The sequence below is a fragment of the Tupaia chinensis genome, unplaced genomic scaffold (assembly GCF_000334495.1).
Source record: "Tupaia chinensis unplaced genomic scaffold, TupChi_1.0 Scaffold000046_3, whole genome shotgun sequence".
Classification (NCBI taxonomy): Eukaryota; Metazoa; Chordata; class Mammalia; order Scandentia; family Tupaiidae; genus Tupaia; species Tupaia belangeri.
In genome coordinates this window covers 761,853-774,818 of record NW_006159504.1, presented here as the reverse complement: position 1 = coordinate 774,818, position 12,966 = coordinate 761,853, and positions in this window count along the sequence as shown.

The window sequence follows — 12,966 nt, the reverse complement described above, 5'->3', positions numbered from 1 at the left end:
CATACCCTATAGTATGGCTACTATAAAACAAATATAGAAAATAACAAGTGTTGACAAGGATGTGGAGAAACCGGAATTCTTGTACACTGGTGGATGAATGTAAGTGGGGCAGTCACTGCAGAAAACGGTATGGAGCTTCCTCAAAAAATTAAAAATAGCTACAATATGACTTATAGAACCCGTAGGTGCTTTAGTCTTGAACGTCCAGCCTCTGGAACTTTGTAAAATAAATTTCTGTTCCTTTGAAATGATGTAGTCTTAGGTGTTTTGTTCTAGCAGCACAAGTGGACTAAGGCAAACAGGTAAAAATGTGGTACATAGAATAAATGATTACTATTCAACCTTAAAAAGGAAGGGAGTTCTAACACATGGAAGACAATACATAAATAAATTCAGCCACTCACAAAAAGACAAATACTGTATCACTCCACTGGTAAGAGGCACAGAGAGTAGTCAAATTCAGAGAGACAGGAAGTAGAAGAGTGACTGTAAGAGGTAGGGGATGGGAGAAAGGGGGCTTGTTGTTTACTGGCTTTACAGAGTTATGGATTTGTGAGATGAAAAGAGTCGTGGTGGGGCTAGGTGGCATAGAGGTTAAGGCAGTAGGCTCCCACATGGCTGACTGCGTGGTTCGAGTCCCAGACCCAGTGGCTTGAAAATCCCCCCAGGCACATGTGCAGTGTGTCTAAAATCCCAAAAGGGGAATGGAGGAGAAGGGATTGTGGCATGGCTATCTCCCATGAGGACGATTTCCATTTTCCCTCTCTCTCTGTCTGTCACTGGGGAGTGCATGTGCCCTACGGCAACACTTAAAAACAAGCAAACAAAATAAAAGACTTGTGGAGATTAGCTGCATAACAAGGTGAATACACTTAACAGTACTGAATTGTACACTTAAAAATAAAGGTGATAGATGTCTTGTATGTTTCACCACAATTTTTAGAAAGAAGATGAAGAAGTGTGAATTCTTAGTATTATTTTTTCCTGCCTGAAGTAATCATTTTTAGTTCCCCTTTTCTGGAGACCATTGGTTTTGAGGTACGTCAATGAGCAGATGGTGATAGACACAGAGCTGCACTGCCTAGCTCCCCCTTCCAGGACAGACACACCGTCCACCTCAGGGAGTATATTCAGCTGACAGGTCAGCTGTTGGCAACTCCAAACCCACCTCAGCTGCAGGTAGTCCCCTTGCTAAGGTGACGCCTTTATAGGACAACCCGCATCAGTGACTGAGAGTAATGCATGCATGAAAGTGCAGCCCTTTCAGCCTGGTGTAGGACACTCCGAGGGTTTTACCCTCCACCGTAGTGGCTGAGATTTTGTTGAGTGGATATTACAACCCTATTTCTTTACATGCCCTTGTCTACTTCTACTTACTTCCTTTTCACAATATGGATTCCTAAAAATGGTTTTGTATCTAAACTCCATCTTAGATCTGAGTCAGGAAAACCCAACTCAGGACACAGGTCAAGATACTATCAAGATGAATATAACCAGATTCCTTAGTTTCTAAATAAGAGTGACTTAGTTCTAATGTTATTTGAAATGGTGAAAGACATTCGTCTAAAGAATAAAATATGCTAGAGTTCTGAATAAGAAAATTAACATCTTGTTTCATTAAGAAACGTACGCACACACATGCGCCCAAATAAGAACCAAACTAACATTAAAAAAGATGCTGCAGGGGCCAGCAGGTGGCATGGTTGTTAAGGTAATTGACTGTGGTTCAAGTCCCAGACCTGGCAGCTTGAATATCACTGTGGGCTTGTGTGTGTGCATGCTCAAAATCCCAAGAGGAGAATGGAGGAAAATGGATTATGGCATGGTAAGGCCGTCCTCCCTGTACTGTTATTTCTGACTTTCTCTCTCGTGTCTCTCTCCAGCAACTGCATGTATTCTATGATATAAACCTAAATAAAAAAATGAATTAAAAGAAAAAGAGCCACAAAATGAATAGCAATTTGTATTCTGTTAAAGTTACAGTGTTTGTAACTCAGGTAAATCTATTTTATGTAAAGTAAATATGATCAGGCATTGATATTTGCGTGCTTCTTCCAGGAGAATCCACCCACACTCTATATGTAGGTAGTGATCAATAAGCTTAAAAGAAGATGAATAAATAGATTAATCCATCATCAAACTAGTTCTTAGTTATAGGAATAGGAAGACATAATGGTCTTCAAAGGCCTCAGTGAGAGCTAACAGGTAACCGAGTAGTTACCTGTTAAATAAAGATATACCTTTTAGGGTAATTATAGTCATATCTCTGATTTGTCTCACCTCTGTGAGTGTTCCGGAAGTCCCAGCATTTTTATAAAAAATTCCAGAGATCTGAAGAAAATTTCTAAATATATAGCTTTGCTGATGTAAAAATATAATTAGCCTATGAATTTTGAAGCCATGTTTGCATACACACAAAAATTAGAGAACTTACAAAATAATTTAATCCAACCTCATTTTGACTTTAATTATTTCAATATTATAGGACTTTCCATATGTAGAACAGTCTTTTCTTTAAAAAATTATTTATTTAATCTTACTTATTGTTTAATTTTCCATAAGACATGTGTGCTCACCAGAAAGAGATACAGAGAGGGAGGGAGAGAAGAGAGAGAGACTAGGTCTGGGTCGGGACCAGCAGTTAGCATAATGGCTATGTCTCTGGACTCCCACATAGTTGACCGCGGTTCGTGTCCCGGACCCGGTGGCTTAAAACTCACGCCGGGCGCGTGTGCGTGTGTGCCCAAGATCCCGAGAGGAGAATGGAGGAGAAGGAATTGCGGCGTGACCATCCCCCTTAGGGGGTGATTTCTCGCTTTCTATCTCTCTGTCTCTCTCTCTCTGTCTGTCTGGTGAATGCACGCACCCTAAAGTGAAAAAACCTCTCCAAAAAAAAAAAAAGAAAGAAAGAAAGAGACTAGGTCTGGGTTGAAGCATGATGGACCATGTGGGAGTCCAGTGCCTCAACCACCACACCACCTTCTGGCCCCCACATGTAGAGCTTCTTAAACAGATTTAGAATCTTCAGAATATAGTCAGGGCTGACAGGTGCCATGCTGGTTAAGGCCCTGGACTCCCACATGGCTGACCATGGTTTGAGTCCCAGACCTAGGGGCTTGTTTTCTCACTTTCTCTCTGTCTCTGTCTCTTTCTGGCCAAATTTAAAAAACATACAAGTAAATAAATACAATTAAATAAATAATTGTTTTTAAAATAGTCAAAAATCGATTATTTATGAAATGGGAAAATGAGAGATGAAGAAATGTGAAGTCGCCGGGTGCATGTGCATGCGTGCCTAAGATCCCGAGAGGAGAATGGAGGAGAAGGGATTGCGGCGTGGCCATCCCCCCTGGGGGGGGATTTCTTACCTTTTATCTCTCTGTCTCTCTCTCTGTCTGTCTGGCGAGCACACACGTCCTATAGCAAAAACCTCTCCAAAAAAAAAAAAAAATGTGAAGTGATATTAATTACATTTTCATGTGGCATTTTAATAAGGTAAGAAACAGCTCTCCTGAGTTTTTCTAAACCGTGATAATGACAGTTAATATTGACTGAATGCATATAATGTTTTACATGTGTGTCTCCGGGATTCTCTCTGTTTTTCATCAAAACTACCTTCAGAGAAGGAATTATTATAATACCTCTGTTACAATAAGGAAAGACACAGATTAAAGGAATTAAACACTTGGCTAAAGTGATACGGGAGGAAGTGAAAGGAACAGGAGGTGCCGGGGTGGCTGCTCAGAGTTGGTGCTCAGGACTCTCTGCGCGTGAGTGCGGCCAACCAATTTGTGTAACTGTCGTAGTTTCTGTTGACATTACTTGAATCGATGGTTTAATTAAATGATCAAAATCCCAGAATCATATTATCTTAGACTGATAAACTTCAATTAGAAAATGATAAGAAACTTAAATCATCTTTTAAAATTTCCTCAGAAAAATATATTTCACAGGAGCCGACAGGTGGTGTGGTGGTTAGGGGTGTTGGACTTCCTCATGGCTGATCACGGTTTGAGTCCTGGACCTGACAGCTTGCTTTCTCACTCTCTCTCTCTCTCTCACACACATATACTCTGTCCCTTTCTGGTCAGATTTAAATAAATAAATAAAGAAAGAAAGAAAGAAAGAAAGAAAGAAAGTTAAATAAAATAATCCATATATATATATATATATTTTGCACCTTATTTAAGGAAAGTAACACCTGGTGCAGCGAGACTCAGTAATAGTTTGCTGGATGACTCAACTAACAGGAACAAAGATGGAATATCACATCACATGATCGATTTAATCTCATTTATTAAGGAGATGAAGGCTCTAACTTCCTGAGCGTTGCATTTGCCCAACTGGAAATGTCATTATTGGAGACGTTATTGCAGGGTCCAGAAATGGAAATACTACCCTCTGCCTTGCCTCTCCCACGTGACTGTGGCAGACAGTCCTAGCGGATCCCAGAACAGTAGGCCCAGTCTGGGCAGCATTTCTATTAGCATAGCCCCCAGGCAACCCTCACCAATGACTGCAGGAAGACTGGGAGCAAAACACATTTTAGTGCTCTCTCACTTGGGGAGCTAGAGGAGAGAGAACAAGGCACAGCACTGTGTCCACAGGGCATTTGTTACGAGCGATTTTTTCAAATATCCCTGAATAGTTCCAATCCTCTATTAGGTTTCCTAGTCAGGCTTGTGGCATTAAGGAAGAAAGTTTCTAGGAAAAGGGTTATTCTCAGTCCTTCTCTTGAGTCCTTATTAAGTAACTAGATAGTTAAAATAGTAAAACAAGCTAATTTAGATGAATCAAAGCTAATTATATTGGCCTTCTCACTATTGATTTTATATATATAATGCACACAAGTGTATCTAGGTTTTTGCCATAATTTGTGTATGTTCACCACAGAGAGAGAAACAGAGAAAGGGAAAGTGAGAAATCATTCCTCAGGGGGGACAGCCACGCTGCCATCCCTTCTCCTCCATTCTCCTCTTGGGATATTTTGGACACGTGCACACACACCTGGTGTGATTTCCAAGCTGTTGGGTCTGGGACTTGAACTGCAGTTGCCGTGTGGAAGACCAGCGCCTTAACCAACATGCCACCTGCTGGTCCCTTACATTTGTAGTATCAAGTATCTCCTCCCCTTATTCAGATTGTATACACATTTATGTGACAGACAAGTGTTAAGTGATTTTAAAATTCTGTCTCCTGTAAACAAACTAACCACAACGTTGTTTGCTTTGCAGACCTCCACGGGCTAAGGGCTGCAGTTATTGCGAGACAAACCTTTTGGCAAACCTCAGATAACAACTCATCTGAGGTCCCTTTGCTTATGAGTAGGAATGAACCTGTGGCTTACAACTAAATAGAAATAAATGTTCTCAGCAGGGAAGAGTCATTACCAATTTAATGAACCAGAGTTCTGTTTATGGCTCTGTGAAGGATCATAACGTGTAAATTTAAATAAAATGCCATGGCTTTGGTTTTAAGTGTTAATATGTGAAATATTGACTTCATCTGTGCCTAACTTTAAAAGTGAGATGTGTAATGTGAACATGTCTGTCAGCTCACTGACAGGTGATGCCTAACTAGAGACTCCCCTAGAAATACAAGCAGGGTTCTACAGGATAACACTGTGGAATCTGGGGTTTACATTGGTCAGTTATGTAGTTACTGGCTGATGGCTTTAAGTAGCAAAGTACATTAAATACTATGTTCATATAGACACTTATTTTTTTAAAAAAGTATAAACCAAGGGACCAGCAGATGGCATAATGGTTGTGTTGCTGGACTCTCACGCAGTCTACCGTGGTTCGAGTCCTGGATCCAGTGGCTTAAACTCATGCTAGGGCACATGTGCATGTGTGCCCAAGATCCCGAGAGAAGGGATTGCAGTTTGACCATCTCCCCTGGGGGGTGATTTCTCGTTTTCTGTCTCTATGTCTCTCTCTGTCTTTCCAGTAAGTGCACACGCCCTATAGCAAAAACCTCTACCCCCCAAAAAAATTATAAACCAAAAGCAAGGAGTACATCCTTGAGATTTACAAGAACCATGGTTTTTCCTGTGGGACTGTTTGACTCCATCAGTGCTCCTTATTTACCTTGCTGCCATTTTTTTCTCATCTGTAAACTTCTAGCATGTAGGGGCACATCTGTCCTGTGCCTTTCTAGGGTCTGTATCATGCCTGCCTTATCTTTAGAGCCCAGGAAATATTTGTTGAAGAAATTAATGAATGAATTTTTTGAAAGGTACTACACCTGAACAAAAGTTCCTGTGTTAGAACTGATTTTTCATAAAGTTCCTGAATAACCAATTCAATTTTTTTTTATTTAGTTAATTCTATTGTTTGATTTCCATGCGAGTTCCATTTCAGGTCTTGAAATTGGAGTCCGAGTATGTCAGAGGAGGGATCACGATTTTTCAGGTGGCCCAAGAGCATTTGGAGGGAATCAATATTCAGATCTTCAGTTTCCACATATACTATTTTCTGGAATTTATTCATCTGATAAAGCATATGCCAATCACTTCTGTTATTATTGTCTTTCTCACACTTAGAAAGGCATGTCTGTCCCCCAGCCTGGTTCTATACTATGTTGCCTAGAGTGGAGAAGCTCAAGTGACCGTACAACCTACCACGCCAGTGGGGCCATGAGAGTGAAAGCAGAGTCAATGAATAATTAACTCGAAGCAACGGATTTGACAAAAGTATATTGAAGGTAACACTAGTTCAATTCTCCTCCTCCTTTCTGAGTACACTTTTTTTTGTTTTGAGTAAAGTGTGTTTATTTTTTCCATGCTTTTATTTCTTATTATTTTACACTTAATTACAGTACATCTTTACACCATAGAAAATGGGCTTTCCAAGCATGAGTACTGCATATTTGTCAAGTCAGAGATCTTACCATACACATTATCAACAGATACTTTTTGCTTTTGTGTCCATTAAATGTTTTGCTTTTTATCTGGTTGATTCCCTCTCTCTTGGCCTCCCCCGCCATTGTCTACCTTGCTTCCACACAGTTTCTAGTATCCTCAGTTGCTCTCCCTGCTTTTATACCTGCCAGATTATGAAAGAAAGGCATTATATTATAGTATACAGGGTTTTTTTTTCTTTTAGAGGGAGATTTTCACTGTAGGGTACATGTGCTTACCAGGGAGACAGAGAGAGAGAGAGAGAGAGAGAGGAGAGAGATGAAAAGTGAAAAATCACCTCCAAGGAGTGATGGCCATGCTGCAATACCTTCTTCCATTCTTCTCTTGGGATTCTGGGCACACATGTACATGTGCCGGGTCCAGGACTTGGACTATGGTTTACTGCATGGGAGTTCAGCTATGTAACCATTATGCCATCTGCTGGTCCCTAGTATAATGGTTTTTAAAAAGTGCCTTTAAGTACAAGAGTAGGAGATAAAATAACCCTTTGCTAAATTTTGATTTTTAAAGCATTCTTTTCAGCAATTGATAAAGTAAATAGTCTAATGAGCTCATTATTTCCAAAAGTTTGTTTAAAAAGATTTTATTGAGTGGTCAGCTGATAGGTCAAAAAATATTGAAAAATGTTTATAGCAGCATTATTCATAATAACCCCCAAAGAACAATTATCCAAAATCTCCATCAAAAGTAAAATGGATAAAAAAATTGTGGCATATTCATACAATGAAAACTTACATAGCAATGAAAAAGAACTAATTATTGCTACACACAACATGGATTATTGTCACAGATACAATTACAGCAAGCTCATGCTGTATGATTGAATTTTTATGAAGTTGAACAAGACAGTAATGATGTATGGTGTTATAGATGGGAATAGGGGTTACCTGCTGCTGGACTTAGAGTCATACTGGAGACCTCAGGAAGGATGGAAATGAGTCTGGGTCTGGGTTTGTTTATATTTTAAACCTCATGCACTTAAGATTTATAAGTTTTGGGGGACCAGCAGTTGGCGTAATGGCTATGTCGCTGGACTCCCATGTAGTCGACTGCAGTTCAAGTCCCAGAACCAGTGGCTTAAACTCATGCCGGGCGCACCCAGTGGCTTAAACTCATGCCGGGCGTGTGTGCATACATGTCCAAGATCCTGAGAGGAGAATGGAGGAGAAGGACTTATGGCATGGCCATCCCCCCCGGGGGGTGATTTCTTGCTTTCTGTCTCTGTCTCTCTCTGTCTTTCTGGCAAGCACACGTGCCTAATAGCAAATATCTCTCCAAAAAAAAAAAAAAGAGAGAGAGATTTATAAGCTTTATGTAAGGTATACATTAATAAGAAAGAAAAAGAAAAAAGCTGATTATTTAATCAATAAAGGTTTGCTGATGGACAGGACCAGTCGTTGGTGACATAATATTAAACATGGACTTAAGAAGCTTATAAAAAGGAAAAACATATTCTGATTAAGCCCTCTTCTGGAGTAATTTCTTTTTTTAATTCTTTTTTTTTTCCTTTTTTTGAAGAGGTTTTTGCTATAGGCATGTGCACTTGCCAGACAGACAGAGAGAGACAAAGAGACAGAAAGTGACAAATCACCCCCCAGGGGGGATGGCCACGCCACAATCCCTTCTCCTCCATTCTCCTCTTGGGATCTTGGGCACGCCTGCACACACGCCCAGTGTGAGTTTAAGTCACCAGGTCCGGGACTCGAACCACAGTCGAATATGTGGGAGTCCAGCGACATAGCCATTACACTAACTGCTGGTCCCTGGAGTAATTTTTAATATAGCATTTATTTACTTATTTCTTGAGAGCTAGAGAGAGAGAGAGAGAGAGAGAGAGAGAGAGAGAGACCTAACAGGATGCCCACACTGTGATCCACCCCCAGACCCAGGGAGCTCTGATCATGGGCATGCTCATTTATACCCAGTGTACTCTGGGAGGTCCTGAGACGTGAACCCAGGACTTTCCCCCTCCTGGCTCCATGGCATGACTATTACCACCCCTTACGCCTCCCCCTAGTGTCCCAATTTGGGCAATAAACTATTGTTCTATGTTTAGTTATCAATTGTTATGAATGACATCATATCACTTTTGGTGACTTAAAACAATAATTTTAGTGCAGCTCACACAATTATGGGCAGAAGTTTATGCAGGGCTCACTGGGCAATACCTCCAGCCCTACTGTCTTTGAACCTACTCGCGTGGCGGTCCTTTACTGGCAGATAGACCAGCCTGGAGGGATTAAGACAGCTCCTTTCATGAACTTGATTACTTTGATGGGAAGAGCTGGAAGATTGGGCTCAGCTGGGACAGTTGACTGGCGTGCTTATATGGGGCCTTTCCAGAATGATGGTCTAGAGTAGTTGGACCTTGCACGTAGTGGCTGACCAAGTGGAAGCCACAAGGACTTCTCTGACCTACCCTTGCAAGTCACATCCTATCTTCTGTGCCTCCCTGTTTCAGTTGAAGAAGTGCTCACATCCGCCTACTCACATCCAAGAGGAGAGTCAGAGAGCCTGTTTCCCAGTGGGAGGAGTGTCAACCTTTTCCAGCAATTAAAAATAAATAAATAAATAAATAAAAACACTGTGTCCTACCCAGACTAGTTTGAAAAAGACTTTTGACCAATTCCATATTCTCAATATCTGTCCATCTTGAGTGAAACTTCATTAGCTTGGATCTTAAAATCTCTCATCTGTACTGTTATTAGGTAGTACTCTTCATTGATCTCCTGCTCTCATTTCTCTATTCTTTATTTTATCTTACTGCTTGGCAACTAATGCCCCACTCGTTGTCTATTAAGATTTTCCTAACAATGAACATGTATAACAAATCACTCTTTATTTACCAAAACACAAACTCCTTTGCCTGCCACTTAAAGCTCTTTATCACCTGATTCTAAGTTAACTTTCCAAACTTATCTTCTGTGTCCCCTTTCATGGACGTCAATTTCATTCAAATATTCCCTTGTTTATGTTCCTTCTCTAGGACCCATCCCTCACAGCCTCAGTGCATTAAATCACACTGTTTCTTCTTTCTGAAATGTACCTCTTATTGGACATATCTACCACCTGCCAAACAGGACAGTTCTGCAAGGTCCTGCCCAAATGCTGCCTCCAGAATGCTCATGTGTTCATTCAACAAACATTTATTGCAGAGACTGTCAGGCTGTGGTCTAGGTCTGGCAACACAGGAGGGAAGAGGCAGATACGGCTCCCACCTTCTAAGAGATTACAAGACTCTGCTGGAAGTAATCTTGTCCTTCGATCTCTCACAAATTTTACTGGTTCCTTTCTTACAGTATTTTCAGTAGTAGTAAGTAGAGTAGCTAAATATTAAGATCCTGAAACTGTCTGACCTTGAGCAAGTTTTTGACTTTCTTGACCTCTGTTTCCTTTTCTGTAAAAAGGGTTAATTGTGAAGTTCAACCATGTTATGAAATATGAAACACTTGGAATAGAGTTTGGTAAATAGTAAACACTACATAAACTTCAATAATTCTTGTCATTGGTATTGCCATTAATATTCTCCCTATCTCTCCCCACCCAATTAGAATACGAACTTACTTTTTTGAGGTAGGCTATGGCTGATATATCTTACACAGTTGTGGTGTTTTAGAATAAGCAGAATTTTAAGACCGGCAGAATTGTTTGAGTACAGCTTAGTAACTCATTATCTGGGAGACCTTGTTCAAGTTGATTTTTTGTGCCCTTTTTATCCTACTTAAATTCTGCATAACAATACCTAGCACAGAGTTTTCATAGGAATTTAATGAGGTCATATTTGTAAGTTGCCTTAATGTCTGATCCATAGTATGTTAGCCCAAATGATGATGATGATGATAATGATGATGATTATGAGCATAATGATGATGATGAAATTATAACGCTGACAATTTCTAGAATCCCTCTGCTTATTATGGTACATAATTTAGTAAGTATCCTTTTGGACATTCTAATGCCATTTTAAACATTGTTTTCCCTAATTAGGATTATGCTATGTTTAATTAATCTCCTTTAATCATTTACTGTAAATAGTAGATGTCTTTAAATTTCAACCCATATTGATTTGCCTCATCCTTTCAAATGATCTCATGGTGTTTCTTTATATATGTACGTCATTATTTATTTAGTCAGTCTTTTATCAATGAATATTCAAGTATTTTCAATCTTTTCCATTATATGTTACATTATAATCCAATGAATTACAAATACATGTTTCTATGCTTATCTTATTATTTCTTTATTACAAATAATTAGAAGTAAAATTGCTTGAACAAAGGAAACCTACTTAAAATTTTTTATACGTATTGATAAGTTTGCCCTGTGGCTGGTTGTAGCAATTGTTACTCTTACGGCTATGATCTGAATGTTGAAACCCAATCACGAATGTGATAGTATTAGGAGATAAAATCCTGGGGAGGTGATTTAATCATGACAGGATTATTGCCTTTATATTATAAGTCTAAGAAATTTGTTTACCCCTTCCTCCATGTAGAGACGAAGTTAGAAGGCCTTAATCTTGGTTTTCCCAAGCCTTCATAAGTGCGATCAATACACTTATGCTGTTCATATGCACCCAATTTATAGTATTTTGTTACAGAGCTAATGAAATAAGACATCTACCAGGGAGACCAGGCCTGTTTTAGACACCTTTTTCAATGCCAGTCTTTGATTCTTTCCTGACATCTTTGTCAAGATTTATTATCTGCATTTATTCTTTTAAAACCCATTTGGAGACCAGCAGATGGCGTAATGATTACGTTGCTGGACTCCCATGTAGTAGACTGTGGTTCAAGTCCCAATTCAGTATTTTAAAACTCATGCGGGGCACATGTGCATGTGTGCCCAAAATCCCAAGAGGAGACTGGAGGAGAAGGGATTGTGGCGTTGCCACCCCCTATGGGGTGATTCTCACTTTCTGTCTCTCCATCTCTCTGGCAAGTGCACATGCCCTATAGCAAAAACCTCTCAAAAAATAAAAGAAAGAAAGAAAGAATGAATGAAAAATCATCAATATATTCCTAATAGCATATGCTTTTCTTATGTATGTGTTTGTATTTCCTCTGGATTACGAGCTTCTTGAGGAAAACCACCTTTGTTCATTTTTGTAGTGTTCACGAATAGGTAACACATTTCACTGGAATCTAGAGCAAACGTGTTTCTTTCCTTAGCAATTCAGTCCAGCTTTAAAGCAGATTAAGGACTTAAGCAAGGTCTTTCATTTATTTGTTAAAAAGTAGTTGGGGAAGGAGAAGGTTTTAAGTGATTAGAAGTTAAAATTCGCATTTAGAGTTTCCTTTTATTTAAAATATAACTCCCCTTTTCCTTGCTGGCATTTTTGGAATACGGTAGATTTAGAATATCCGAGCACTGCCTCCTTTCTAAAGAGAAGGCTAGAGATGAGATGAGGAGGAGATGAAGAGGAAGATCTGAGAGGCTGCCAGGCAGGCACAGGAGGGACTCTTGGGTGCCGCCTCCTATACCTTTTCCCACTGTTTTCCGTAGACATAGATACCTCTGCACAGTCAGTTTGGCAAGAGTGGCTGTAGGCATTTTCAAGAAAAGTCATCGGGGGCAAAAATGAGAGAAGGTGGTTAGTGATTATTATAGAAAGGTTGGACAGGTCACATGAGAAAAGTGAGGTACAGGTACAAATACTTTCTTATACACTGCTTTGAAATGACATTAATTGATAGAACAGTGTATAAAGTGATAATAATCAAAAAAAGATGTTCCCATAGAAGAAGAATGAAAAGTTAACAAAAAAATTGCCATCACACATCACTTTAAATGAGTTGGGGTCTCAATACCCCAAAGGACTACAGTCTAGGGGATAAGAATGGCTCTTCACATTCATACAATGCAGAGTTGCAAACTGGCTGAAGGCACTCAGCCTTCACCTCTGTTTTGTCTGGCCCAGACAACAGTGACCAGAGAGTGGGAAGATTCTAAGTAGGTGCCCAGATTTAAATTTAGAGACAGGCTGAGTCCTCATCAGACTACTTCTGCTTCCTCCTCGACCCGCAGCTGGCCTGTCCTTCCCA